Raw genomic sequence first — 12,500 nt, forward strand, 5'->3', positions numbered from 1 at the left:
AAGGTAAGAATATGAGGAATGTAAGAATAAGGTAAAATAGCATGAATGTAAGAATAAGTAAGACTAGGATGAATGTTAGACTTTGATTAAAAGGTAAGAAATAGGTAAGAATAGGATGAGTGTAAGAATAAAATATATATGGATTAATGTAAAGATAAATGTAAAGAAAGGTAAGAATAAGATGAATGTAAGAATAAGATGAATGTAAAATAAGATGAATGTAGAATAAGATGAATGTAAAAATAGATCAATGCAAGAATATCATGAATGTAACACTAAGATGAATGTAAAAATAAGAAAAAGAATAGTATGAATATAGAATAGATTGGAATATGATGAATATAAGAAGTCTTTTGAATTCCTGTGACTTGACGGCCGAGTGGATAGTGCCCGGGTTTCGTAGTTTTAAGGGTCCGGTTCGATCCCCGGCCGAGGCGGAAACAATTGTAAAGATTTTCTTTCACCTTGAAGCCTCTATTCACCTAGTAGTAAATAGGTACCCGGGAGTTAGACAGCTGCTACGGCCTGCTTCCTGAGAATGTGGGTGTGTGAAATTTAGGATTAAGGAATTGCCCGAAACGCTATGCGTGTTCTAGGGTGTACAAGAATGTAAGAACTCTTGTATACATAAATAAAAACAAAAAGAATAAGGTAAGAATGGGATGAATGTAAGAATAAGGTTATAATAGGAATAATGTAAGAATAAGAGGAGGGAAGGATTAAGAGAAATATAAGAGTAAGAAGAAAGATACGAATAAGAAAAGGGTAGGAATAAAAAAATCACATTTGTTAAGAAGGTTAGAACATTTAAGTATGTATTGTGAAAAGGAATTGTCAACAGCAACAAAGCCAGGGTTAAGGTTCATGTTGGGTATGTTGTGTATCAGAGCCGATTCGACATGATGGTGAATACGTGTTCAATTTAAATTATAAACAAATACTTATTGTGTGTGTGTGTAAGTGGTTGAGTTTGTGCATGTTTCTGTATGTGTATGTTTGTGCTCACCTAATTGTGCTTCCGCGGGTTGAGCTTTGTCTCTTTGGTTCCGCCTCTCAACCGCCAATCTACTGGTGTACAGATTCCTGAGCCTACTGGCTCTATCGTATCTACATTTGAAACTATGTATGGAGTCAGCCTCCACCACATAACTTCCTAGTGCATTCCATTTATTAACTACTCTGACACTGAAAAATTCTTTCTAACGTCTCTGTGGCTCATCTGGGTACTAAGTTTCAACCTGTGTCCCCTTGTTCATGTCCTACCCGTGCTGAAGAGTTTGTCATTGTCCAAACTGTCAATTCCCCTGAGAATTTTGTAGGTGGTTATCATGTCTCCCCTTACTCTTCTGTTTTCCAGGGACGTGAGGTTCAGCTCCTTTAGCCTTTCCTCGTTGCTCATTCCTCTCAGTTCCGGAACGAGCCTGGTGACATACCACTGAATCTTCTCTAACTTTGTCTTGTGTTTAACTAGGTATGGACTCCAGCCCTGTACTCACCTAATTGTGCTTGCGGGGGTTGAGCTCTGGCTCTTTGGTCCCGCCTCTCAACCGTCAATCAACAGGTGTACAGGTTCCTGAGCCTACTGAGCTCAATCATATCTACACTTGAAACTCTATATGGAATCAGCCTCCACCACATCACTTCCTAATGCATTCTATTTGTCAACCACTCTGGCAGTAAAAAAGTTCTTTCTATTATCTTTGTGGCTTTTGGGCACTCAGTTTTCACCTGTGTCCTCCTAGTGCGTGTGCCCCTTGTGTTAAATAGCCTGTCTTTATCTACCCTATCAATTCTCTTGAGAATCTTAAATGTGGTGATCATGTTCCCCCTAACTCTTCTGTCTTCCAGCGAAGTGAGGTTTAATTCCCGTAGTCTCTCCTTGTAGCTCATACCTCTCAGCTCGGGTACTAGTCTGGTGGCAAACCTTTGAACCTTTTCCAGTTAAGTCTTATCCTTGACTAGATATGGACTCCATGCTGGGGCTGCATACTTTAGGATTGACCTAACATATGTGGTATACAGAGTATTGAATGATTCCTTACACAAAGTTTCTGAATGCCATTCTTATGTTGGCCAGCCTGGCATATGCCGCTGATGTTATCCTCTTGATATGGGCTGCAGGGAACAGGTCTGGCGTGATTTCTCTGACTCTTGGAGAATTTCATCTCCCAGATGATACCTTGTATCTGGCCTCCTGCTCCCTACACCTATCTTCATTACATTACATTTGATTGGGTTAAACTCTAACAAACCATTTGTTCGACCATTCCTTCAGCTTGTTTAGGTCTTCTTGAAGCCTCAGGCAGTCCTCCTCGGTCATAATCCTTTTCATAATTTTGGCATCGTCAGCAAACATTGAGAGAAATGGATCTATACCCTCCGGGAGATCATTTACATATATCAGAAACAAGATAGGACCGAGTACAGACCCTGTGGAACTCCTCTGGTGACTTCACGCCAATCTGAGGTCTCACCCCTCACCGTAACTCTCTGCTACCTATTGCTTAGGTACTCCCTTATTCACTGGAGCACCTTACCAGCTACACCTGCCTGTCTCTCTAGCTTATGTACCAGCCTCTTATGCGGTACTGTGTCAAAGGCTTTCCGACAATCCAAGAAAATGCAGTCCGCCCAGCCTTCTCTTTCTTGCTTAATCTTGTCACCTGGTCGTAGAATTCTATTCAGCCAGTCAGGCAAGACTTACCCTCCCTGAACCCATGCTGGCGATTTGTCACGAAGTCTCTTCTCTCCAGATGTCTTTACTAGGTTTTTTCTCACGATCTTCTCCATCACCTTGCATAGTATACAAGTTAGGGACACTGGCCTGTAGTTCAGTACCTCCTGTCTATCCCCCTTTTTGTATATCGGGACTACATTAGCTGCTTTCCAGATTCTTTGCAGTTCTCCTGTTGCTAGTGATTTGTTGTACACTATGGAGAGTGGCAGACACAGTGGTTCTGCTCCTTCCTTTAGTATCCAAGGGGAGATTCCATCTGGACCTATAGCCTTTGACACATCCACTTCTAGCAAGAGCTTCCTTACATCCCCACTGGTAATCTCAAATTCTTCTAGTGGTTCCTGTTTAACTATTCCCTCTCTTATCTCTTGAACTTCCCCTTGCTCTATAGTGAATACCTCCTGGAATTTCTTATTCAGTTCCTCACACACTTCCTTGTCGTTTGTAGTGACTCCGTCTGCACCAATCCTTAATTTCATTACCTGTTCCTTTACTGTTGTGTTTCTCCTGATGTGGCTGTGCAGTAATGTAGGATGTGTCTTTGCCTTGCTTGCGATGTCATTTCGTATTGTCTTTCTGCCTCTCTTCTCAACATGAAATATTCATATCTGGCACTCTGGTATCTCTCTCTGCTCTCAATTGTCCTGTTATTTCTATAGTTTCTCCATGCCCTTTTACTTTGCTGCTGAGCTAGCCTACATCTCTGATTAAACCATGGGTTTCTCATCCTCATTTCATTGTTTTCTTTTGGACTGGGACAAACTTGTTTGCTGTTTCCATGCACTTCTGCGTGATGTAGTCCATCATTTCTTGTGCCCACTTTCCCCTGAGCTTTGTTTTGTATGTTATGTCTGTTTGGAATTTTTTTATCTCCTCATAGTTTCCCTTTCGGAATACCAACCTTTTGTTTCAGTACCCTTCCTCGAGTTCAATAACCCTTCTTCAATCAGATACTCAAACACTAGTACACTGTGGTCGTTCATTCCTTCTGGGGGCCTCGAATCAGATTTCCCTTATGTCGGTGTCGTTCAGAGTGAAGACTAGGTCGAGTCTCGCTGGTTCCTCATTTCCTCTCATCTTTGTGGGCTCCCTTACATGCTGGCTTAAAACGTTTCTTGTGCACCTCCATTAGTCTGGCTCTCCATGTTTCCTCATCTACATGTGGTTCCTTGTTCTCCTAGTTTATCCTTCCGTGATTGAAGTCCCCCATGATGAGCAGATGGGATCTATTTCTACAGGCAGAAGAGGTTTGCCCTTTCAATTATTGTGTTAACTGCCATGTTATTGTTGTTATATTCTTGCCTGGGTCTTCTGTCATTGGTGGAGGGTTATATATCACTGCTACTATTACTTTAGGTCCTGCAATTGTCATGGTGCTGTATGTAGTATCTAAATCCCTCGCAGCCCAGGATAACTATCTCTTTGAAACTCCATTCCTTTCTCATTAGTAGGGCCACTCCACCTCCTCTCCTTATTTCCCTCTCTTTCCTAATTACTGTGTAGTCCTGGGAAACACCACATTTGTTATGATTCCTGAGAGTTTTGTTTCTGTGAGTCTGATTACATCTGGGTTCACTTCTTGTGCTCTTTCTCTGAGTTCACTTGCCTTGCTTGTGATCCCATCTAGGTTTGAGTACATGACCCTGAAACTGACTCTCTTCTGTCCTTTCTCAGGTCCTATTGCTTCTCCTGAAGTAGGGAAACAGTGAGGGACAGAAATGGGAGGGCCTATGAAGGGGGACCTGGGGGATTTGGGGTGTGCAGGGGGCTAGGCAGATCTGGTACAGGAATAGTGGTGCAGGAGGATGGGCTTGGGAGGGAGAAGGGGGTTAGGGGAGAAATGAGGGCTTGGGGGGGGGGGGGGTTGGAAAGCGGGGAAGGCTTGGGGGATGAGGGGGAGGTTCTGGGGAAAATGGGAGGAGGGATGGCTTGAGGGAATGGGGAGCAGAAGAGGAAGGAGGGCTAGGCGGGGGGGGGGGGGAAGGGAGTGCTTAGAGAAACGAGGAAGAAGGAAAGGCTTAGAGGAGTGGGGGTGAAGGGAGGGCTCAAGGGGGTGGGGGATACCCGAGGGCTTGGGGAGAGAGAATGGAGGGCTTGGGGGTGGGGGAGAAGGGAGGGCTTGGGGTGGGGGAGAAGGGGGATCCTGGGGAGGGGGAAGTGGGGGGAGGGGTGCCATTGGTGGGCACCTTGGGCACCAGGGGTTGGGGCATGTAGGACATCTATGGGGTGGCAGATGGGGGTGGTGCTACTCTCACTACGTCTGTTGAGCTGCTTGTGGAGGGTTCCCCACTCCCCTCTGGGATTGTAGGGCTCGGGGTTGAGGCTCCCTGATTCCTTTCTCTCTCCCTGCGCTCCCTCCTTTCTCCTGCTGCCCTCATTAGCTCGTCCCTTGTCATATTCTCTACAGGAATACTTTTTAGAACTTCTGTACATATGCTAGTCTGCTCCTCCTTTCTACCAAGTCCCCTTTTGTTCTCTCACTTGTGAATACCACCTTTATCAGTCAGTCACTGTCCTTATTGCACTGTCCGATCCTGAAAACCTTTTCAATATTTGGTTCAGCCCTCTCCATCTTTACCCCCTTTTAATTTAACAGTTTGACGTTCTGGGTATGTGTGCGCCTCACTCCCCTTGGTGGATATGGGCATTCCGTGGGAGCGTAATTCTGAAATGTGTATACTCTTTTCAACTTTTTTACTTCAATTCTCGTCCTAGATTTTTCAATTTGGTATTATTGTGTTCGCAATAGAATTCTCTACAGGACTAAAGGCATATAAAGTCCAAATGCCTGGCGTACCATTCGCAACAAACAGATAAAGTGAAAGCGTATTACCCGGGAGCACGGCGCAGGAGCGATAAAATGTGTACACTCTTTTCACTTTGGTTATCTTGAGGTTATCTTGAGATGATTTCAGGGCATTTTTTAGTGTCCCCGCGGCCCGGTCCTCGACCAGGCCTCCACCCCCAGGAAGCAGCCCGTGACAGCTGACTAACACCCAGGTACCTATTTACTGCTAGGTAACAGGGGCATTCAGGGTGAAAGAAACTTTGCCCATTTGTTTCTGCCTCGTGCGGGAATCGAACCCGCGCCACAGAATCACGAGTCCTGCGCGCTATCCACCAGGCTACGAGGCACCCCACCTCGGGTGGGGTGCCACAGTTCTTGGTCACCACAGTTCTCGTCCTAGGTCTTTCATTTTGGTATCAATGTGTTCGCAATAGCATTCCCAACAGGAGTATATACATATAATGTCAAAAACAGCGGCGCGCTCCACCCGCTGACCAGATGAAAGTTACCAGAAAGAGAGCACTAGGAGTCGTTACCGAGCTAAAGTGTTCAGATCTCATTAACCTCATTTTTGTCCTTATCTCTCCTCTCCACTGGACTTGTTTCTGTTTGTTCCTTAATGCCTACTATTATGCCTAATTAATGCCTATTATTACGTGTGTGTGTGTGTGTATGTGTGTGTGTGTGTACTCACCTAATTGTACTTGCGGGGGTTGAGCTTTGTCTCTTGGTCCCGCCTCTCAACTGTCCGCCATCTCAACTTGAGATGTGTGTGTGGGTGTGTGTGTGTGTACGTGTGTGTGTGTGTGTGTGTGCGTGTGTGTGCGTGTGTATGTGTGTGTGTGTGTATGTTTTTGGTGTGTTTTGTTTGTGTTTGATGTGTGGTTTGTGTGTGTGTTTGTATGTATTTGGTGTGTGCATGTGTTTAGTGTGTTTGATAATTTTGTGTACATATTTTGTGTGTGTTTAGTATGTGTGTGTGTGTGTTTGGAATATTTTTGTGTGTTTAGTGTGTTTGTTTATGTTGATGTTTGTTTGTGAGTTTTTTGTTTGTTTGTGTTTGGCGAAATGGAGTTTTTGTGATCGTTATGTTTGTATTTATTATGAGCACTTATGTTTAGTGTGTTTGTGTGAGTGTTTGTTTGTGTTTTGTGTGTGTTTGTGTGTGTTTGGTGTGTTTGTGTGTTTGGTGTCTTTGTGTGTTTGGTGTGTTTGTATGTGTTTGGAATGTTTGGGTACGTATTTGATGTGTTTATGTGTGTGTTTAGTATGTTTCTGGGATTGGAATGTATTTGTGTTATCTTCAGGTTATCTTGAGATGATTTCGGGGCTTTAGTGTCCCCGCGGCCCGGTCCTCGACCAGGCCTCCACCCCCAGGAAGCAGCCCGTGACAGCTGACTAACTCCCAGGTACCTTATTTACTGTTAGGTAACAGGGGCATTCAGGGTGAAAGAAACTTTGCCCATTTGTTTCTGCCTCGTGCGGGAATCGAACCCGCGCCACAGAATTACGAGTCCTGCGCGCTATCCACCAGGCTACGAGGCCCCCTATTGTGTGTTTGGTGTGTTTGTGTTTGTTTGTGTGTTTTTGTGTCTGGCATATTTGTGTGCTTGGTGTTTATGTGTGTGTGTTTGTGTTTATGTGTGTTGTACGTTTGGTGTGTTTGTCTGTGTGTGTTTGGTATGTTTTGGTGTGGGTTTGGTATGTTTATGTGTTGTGTGTGTGTTTGTTGTGTTTTTGTCTGTGCTGAAATGTTTTTGTGTGTGGTATGTTTGTCTGTGTGGTGTGTGTTGGTGTGTGTGTGTAATTACCTAAGTGTAATTACCTAAGTGTAGTTACAGGATGAGAGCTACGCTCGTGGTGTCCCGTCTTCCCAGCACTCTTTGTCATACAACGCTTTGAAACTACTGACGGTCTTGGCCTTCACCACCTTCTCACCTAACTTGTTCCAACCGTCTACCACTCTGTTTGCGAAAGTGATTTTTCTCATATTTATTCGGCATCTGTGTTTAGCTAGTTTAAATCTGTGACCTCTTGTTCTTAAAGTTCCAGGTCTCAGGAAATCTTCCCTATCGATTTTATCAATTCCTGTTACTATTTTGAATGTAGTGATCGTATCACCTCTTTTTCTTCTGTCTTCTAGTTTTGGCATATATAATGCCTCTAACCTCTCCTCGTAGCTCTTGCCCTTCAGTTCTGGGAGCCACTTAGTAGCATGTCTTTGCACCTTTTCCAGTTTGTTGATATGCTTCTTAAGATATGGGCACCACACAACCGCTGCATATTCTAGCTTTGGCCTAACAAAAGTCGTGAACAATTTCTATTGTATATCGCCATCCATGTATTTAGAAGCAATTCTGAAGTTAGAAAGCGTGGCACAGGCTCCTCGCACAATATTCTTTATGTTGTCCTCAGGTGATCTAGAACCTAGATCTATCTAGAACCACCCCTAGATCTCTTTCTTTATCAGAATTCTTTAAAGATTTCTCACATAATATATAGGTTGTGTGAGGTCTATGTTCTCCTATTCCACATTCCATAACATGGCATTTATTAACATTAAATTCCATTTGCCAAGTGGTGCTCCATATACTTATTTTGTCCAGGTCATCTTGAAGGGTATGACAATCATCTAAGTTTCTTATCCTTCCTGGATAGGATAAGAAACTTGATCTTAGAAAATTGATCTTAGCATCATCAGCAAACATGTTTATATAATTCTGCATACCAACTGGTAGATCATTTATGTAGACAATAAACATCACTGGTGCAAGAACTGAACTCTGTGGTACTCCACTTGTGACATTTCTCCAGTCCGATACATTGCCTCTGATCACTGCCCTCATTTTTCTATCAGTCAGAAAATTTTTCATCCATGTTAGAAGCTTACCTGTCACCCCTCCAATGTTTTCCCGTTACCAGATCAACCTCTTATGTGGAACTCTGTCGAAAGCCTTTTTTAGGTCCAGATAGATGCAGTCAACCCAACCATCTCTTTCCTGGAATATCTCTGTTGCTAAATCATAGAAACTGAGTAAATTCGATACACAGGATCTTCCAGATCGAAAACCATACTGTCTGTTTGATATTATATCATTTCTCTCCAGGTGTTCTACCCATTTAGTTTTAATTCTTTTTTCCAAAACTTTGACTATTACACTTGTCAATGATACCGGTCTATAATTAAGGGGGTCTTTCCTGCTTCCACTTTTGTAGATTGGAACTCTGTTAGCCTTTTTCCACACATCAGCTACAATTCCTGTAAACAGGGATGCCTGAAAAATCAGTTGAAGTGGAATGCTGAGCTCAGGTGCACATTCTCTCAAAACCCATGGTGAAACTCCATCTGGACCAACTGCTTTGTTCTTATTTAACTCCTTGAGCATTTTTTCCACTTCGTCTCTAGACACCTCTATGTGCTTTATGGTTGTTCTCTGGAATTCTTATTGTATCTGGTTCCCTGAAGATTTCATTTTGTACAAACACACTTTGGAACTTTTCGTTTAATGTTTCACACATTTCCTTTTCATTTTCCGTGAATCTATTTCCCATTTTCAACCTCTGAATATTATCCTTTACCTGCAATTTGTTGTTTATGAATTTATAGAATAGACCTGGTTCTGTTTTACATTTGTCTGCAATCCCTTTTTCAAAATTTCTTTCTGCCTCTCTCCTCACTGCCGTGTAGTTGTTTCTCGCATCTTTGTATCGCTGGTATGTTTCGGGGTTTGGCCTCTTCCTATATTGATTCCATTATTGTGTCTTTTGGTCTCTGGCCGTCTCGCAATTTCTGTTGAACCAATCCTGTTTCCTAGTTCTGCATCTCTGTTTTGGTATAAATTTTTTTGTGCCTTTATCATATATGTCACAAAACTTGACATACATCTCATTCACTTCCTTGCCTAGCAACAAGTCTGTCCAATTATACTCACTAAAAAAATTTCTAAGGTTGCCATAACGTCCTCTCCTAAAGTCATTTTTTTCAATTGCATCAACTTTCATATTTTCTTCCAGATTATAACGTATTGCACACTTTATTCCAAAAAAGACATAGTCACTTTTACCTACGGGAGGAAGGTACTGAATGTCAAATATTTCTTCCTCCTTCCTGGTAAATATCAAATCTAGCATGGAAGGAACGTCCCCTTCCCTCATCCTCGTAGCTTGTTTAACATGTTGATACAAGAATGATTCCAGGATGAGGTCAGCAATTTTACAGGTCCAAAAATCTTCTGTTTTAGCTTCATATGCTTCCCAGTCTATGGATTTCAAGTTGAAGTCGCCGACTATCAACAGTCGTGATCTATCGTTATCCGCTCGCGCTATGATCTCTCTCATTATTGTTATAAGACCTTCTCGTTTACTATCTAGCTCCTCCTTTGACCATATGCTGCTTGGCGGTGGTCTATATGCATTTATGATCATTAGTTTGTCATCCTCATGGCAGATCTCTAGTGCTATTATGTCAACTTCTTGTGGATTGGCAGTCATTATTTCGTTCACCTTTAAGTGTTCTTTCACCAGCACAGCAACGCCACCGCCTTTCCTAATTTTTCTGTCCCGTCTCCAAATTGAGTAGCCCCTTGGGAATATGACCTCATTTAAAATATCCATCTTCAAGGTTTGTCTCCGTGAGAGCAACAATGTCTGGTGTCTGCAGCTGTATTACATCACTTAACTCCAGTATCTTCGATCTTACTCCATCTATGTTGGTGTACCTAATCTTCAGGAACTTGTTCCCCCTCTTCTTATTTTTCACTCCCCCTCTCTCTAATGATTTTGTTGGTTTGGCTTTATGTACTTTACTGGTCTGCCTACCCCTATCACTCTGTAGAAAAAAAATGATTTCTTCTTCAATCCTGCTCTTATTTAAACGTTTTGCCTTTTGTGTGTGTGTGTGTGTGTGTGTGTGTGTGTGTGTGTGTGTGTGTGTGTGTGTTTGGTATGTGTATATGTGTTTGGAAAGCATGTGTTTGTTTGGTATGTTTGTGTGTGTTCGTTTGGTATCTTAGTGTGTGTGAGTGTTTATTATGTGCGTTTGTGCTTGATGTGTATGAGTGAGTGTTTGTGTATGTTTGGTATGTTAGTGTGTATGGTGCATGTTTGTGTGTATGGCGTGGGTTTGGTGGGTGTGTTGTGTGTTCTTGGTGTGTTTATGCCCCATGGTGTTTGAGATTCTGTAGTGTGTGTGTGTGGAAAGTACTATTAGGTAAATTATTATTTTAACACTGTTGTTGTGTTAGTTATTAACATTATTATAAACACTGTTGGTGTGTATGAGAGGTTCTGTCAGTGAAATGTGAGCCAACTTGAGGTCAGAAATGGTGTGTGTGGGTTGACCCAGGCCAGGAGCCAGCCAGATTTCCCTTCGCTGCCAGTGTTACAACATGTCATCATGCTGCTCGTCCAGTCTCCTGCCCACGCGTCTCTTTCTGTCTCTCGCCTTATCTCTCAGTCTCTTTCTGTCTGCCTCTTTCTATCTGTCTCTCTTTCTCTTTGACTCTTTCTCTCTGTCTCTGCCTCTCTGTCTCAGCTTTACCTGTGATGTCCAAAGTGGTTTGGAAAGAATGGGGGGAGGGTAGAGGAATAGGGAGGTAAAATTCAGGAAGAAGTGGAGGTTTGAAAGTTCGATGGCCTGTCCTTCATGGATTTGCGTATGTGTGTCGTTTGTTTGGGTGTGTGATATGTTGGGTTGTCAGTACATTGGCTGGGTGGCTAGTGTTTGTGTCCTAGCTGGTGTTTGTAAAACCTAGAGCCGTTGGACTTGGCTGTAGAAGATTAGTCCTAGGAGATTAGAGCCTCTGCCTCTGCATCTCTGTCTCTGCTTGTCTGCCTCTGCATCTCTGCCTCTGCTTGTCTGCCTCTGCCTCTGCTTCTGCCTTTCTACCTCTGACTCTCTATCTCTGCCTCTCTGTCTTTGCCTCTCTGACTCTGCCTCTCTGTCTCTGTCTATCTGTCTCTTCCTCTCTGTCTCTGCTTCTATGTCTCTACCTTTTCGTCTCTGACTCTGTCTCTGTTTCTGCCTATCTGTCTCTTCCTCTCTCTCTCTCTCTCTCTGCCTCTATGTCTCTTCCTTTTTGTCTTTGCCTCTCTGCTTCTCTGTCTGTGCATTTTTGCCTCTCTGTCTGCCTCTTTGTCTCTGCCTGTCTGTCTCTTCCTCTCGGTCTCTGCCTCTCTGTCTTTGCGTCTCTGTCTCTGCCTCTCAGTCTGTTTCTGCCTCTTTGCCTCTCAGTCTCTGCCTCTGTGTCTCTGTGTCACTGTCTCAAAACACACATGTATAAAACGTAATTTAAAACGTGAGTAAAACAATCAAATGTCATTTTTAAAACATTTTGAAAATAAGAAAATGTTTTATGTGGTGCTGCTTCCTGTTGTCTCTTCTGCTGGGGGAATGACGTACCTACCTTTGAAGTGATTTGAGGAGTGGGGTAATGTATATATAAAATATGAGAAAATCAGTAGGAACCATTAAGAGGACTCGAACTTGCACACTGGGTATTCCCAAGCACACGCAGTAGATCACTACACTATAACATAATAAAAATTATGCAACCTAGGATTCAAATGAATCCTCTAGGGGGTCATGTGGCTTCCACTGAAGCCTAAATTGAGACAGGGCAATTGTGTTCATATAAACTCGAAGTTGATGTTCACTGACACACCTTCACAAATATTATGCATGTTACACTGGAAGTTAATCATTCCTTTACGCTCTTCACATCATGAAAATAGAACTTCGTAATGGTCAGAAAAAACATTATTATTAGATGATTCGAAAGTGGCTAGACTCATAAAAAAAATCTTTGTCACTGCCAATGAAACAACCATATCAATTTCTACTACTCGTTTTCTACAGGTTGTCTTTGCAAGCATATCAACAGAGCCTTGAGATGCCAACATGTGATGTATCCATAGGAAGTTAAATTCAAATCGGTTTTCTTTAGCAGCTAAGACATTCATTCGAATATCACTGAC

General features: G+C 42.8%; 1 protein-coding gene across 1 annotated transcript in view; it reads left to right on the plus strand.

Annotated features, from left to right (window-relative positions):
- Positions 1-12,500, plus strand: part of LOC138353262 (uncharacterized) — a 472,768-nt gene that overhangs the window by 62,607 nt on the left and 397,661 nt on the right. The window lies entirely within an intron of this gene.

This window comes from Procambarus clarkii, chromosome 56 (assembly GCF_040958095.1).
Source record: "Procambarus clarkii isolate CNS0578487 chromosome 56, FALCON_Pclarkii_2.0, whole genome shotgun sequence".
NCBI lineage: Eukaryota > Metazoa > Arthropoda > Malacostraca > Decapoda > Cambaridae > Procambarus > Procambarus clarkii.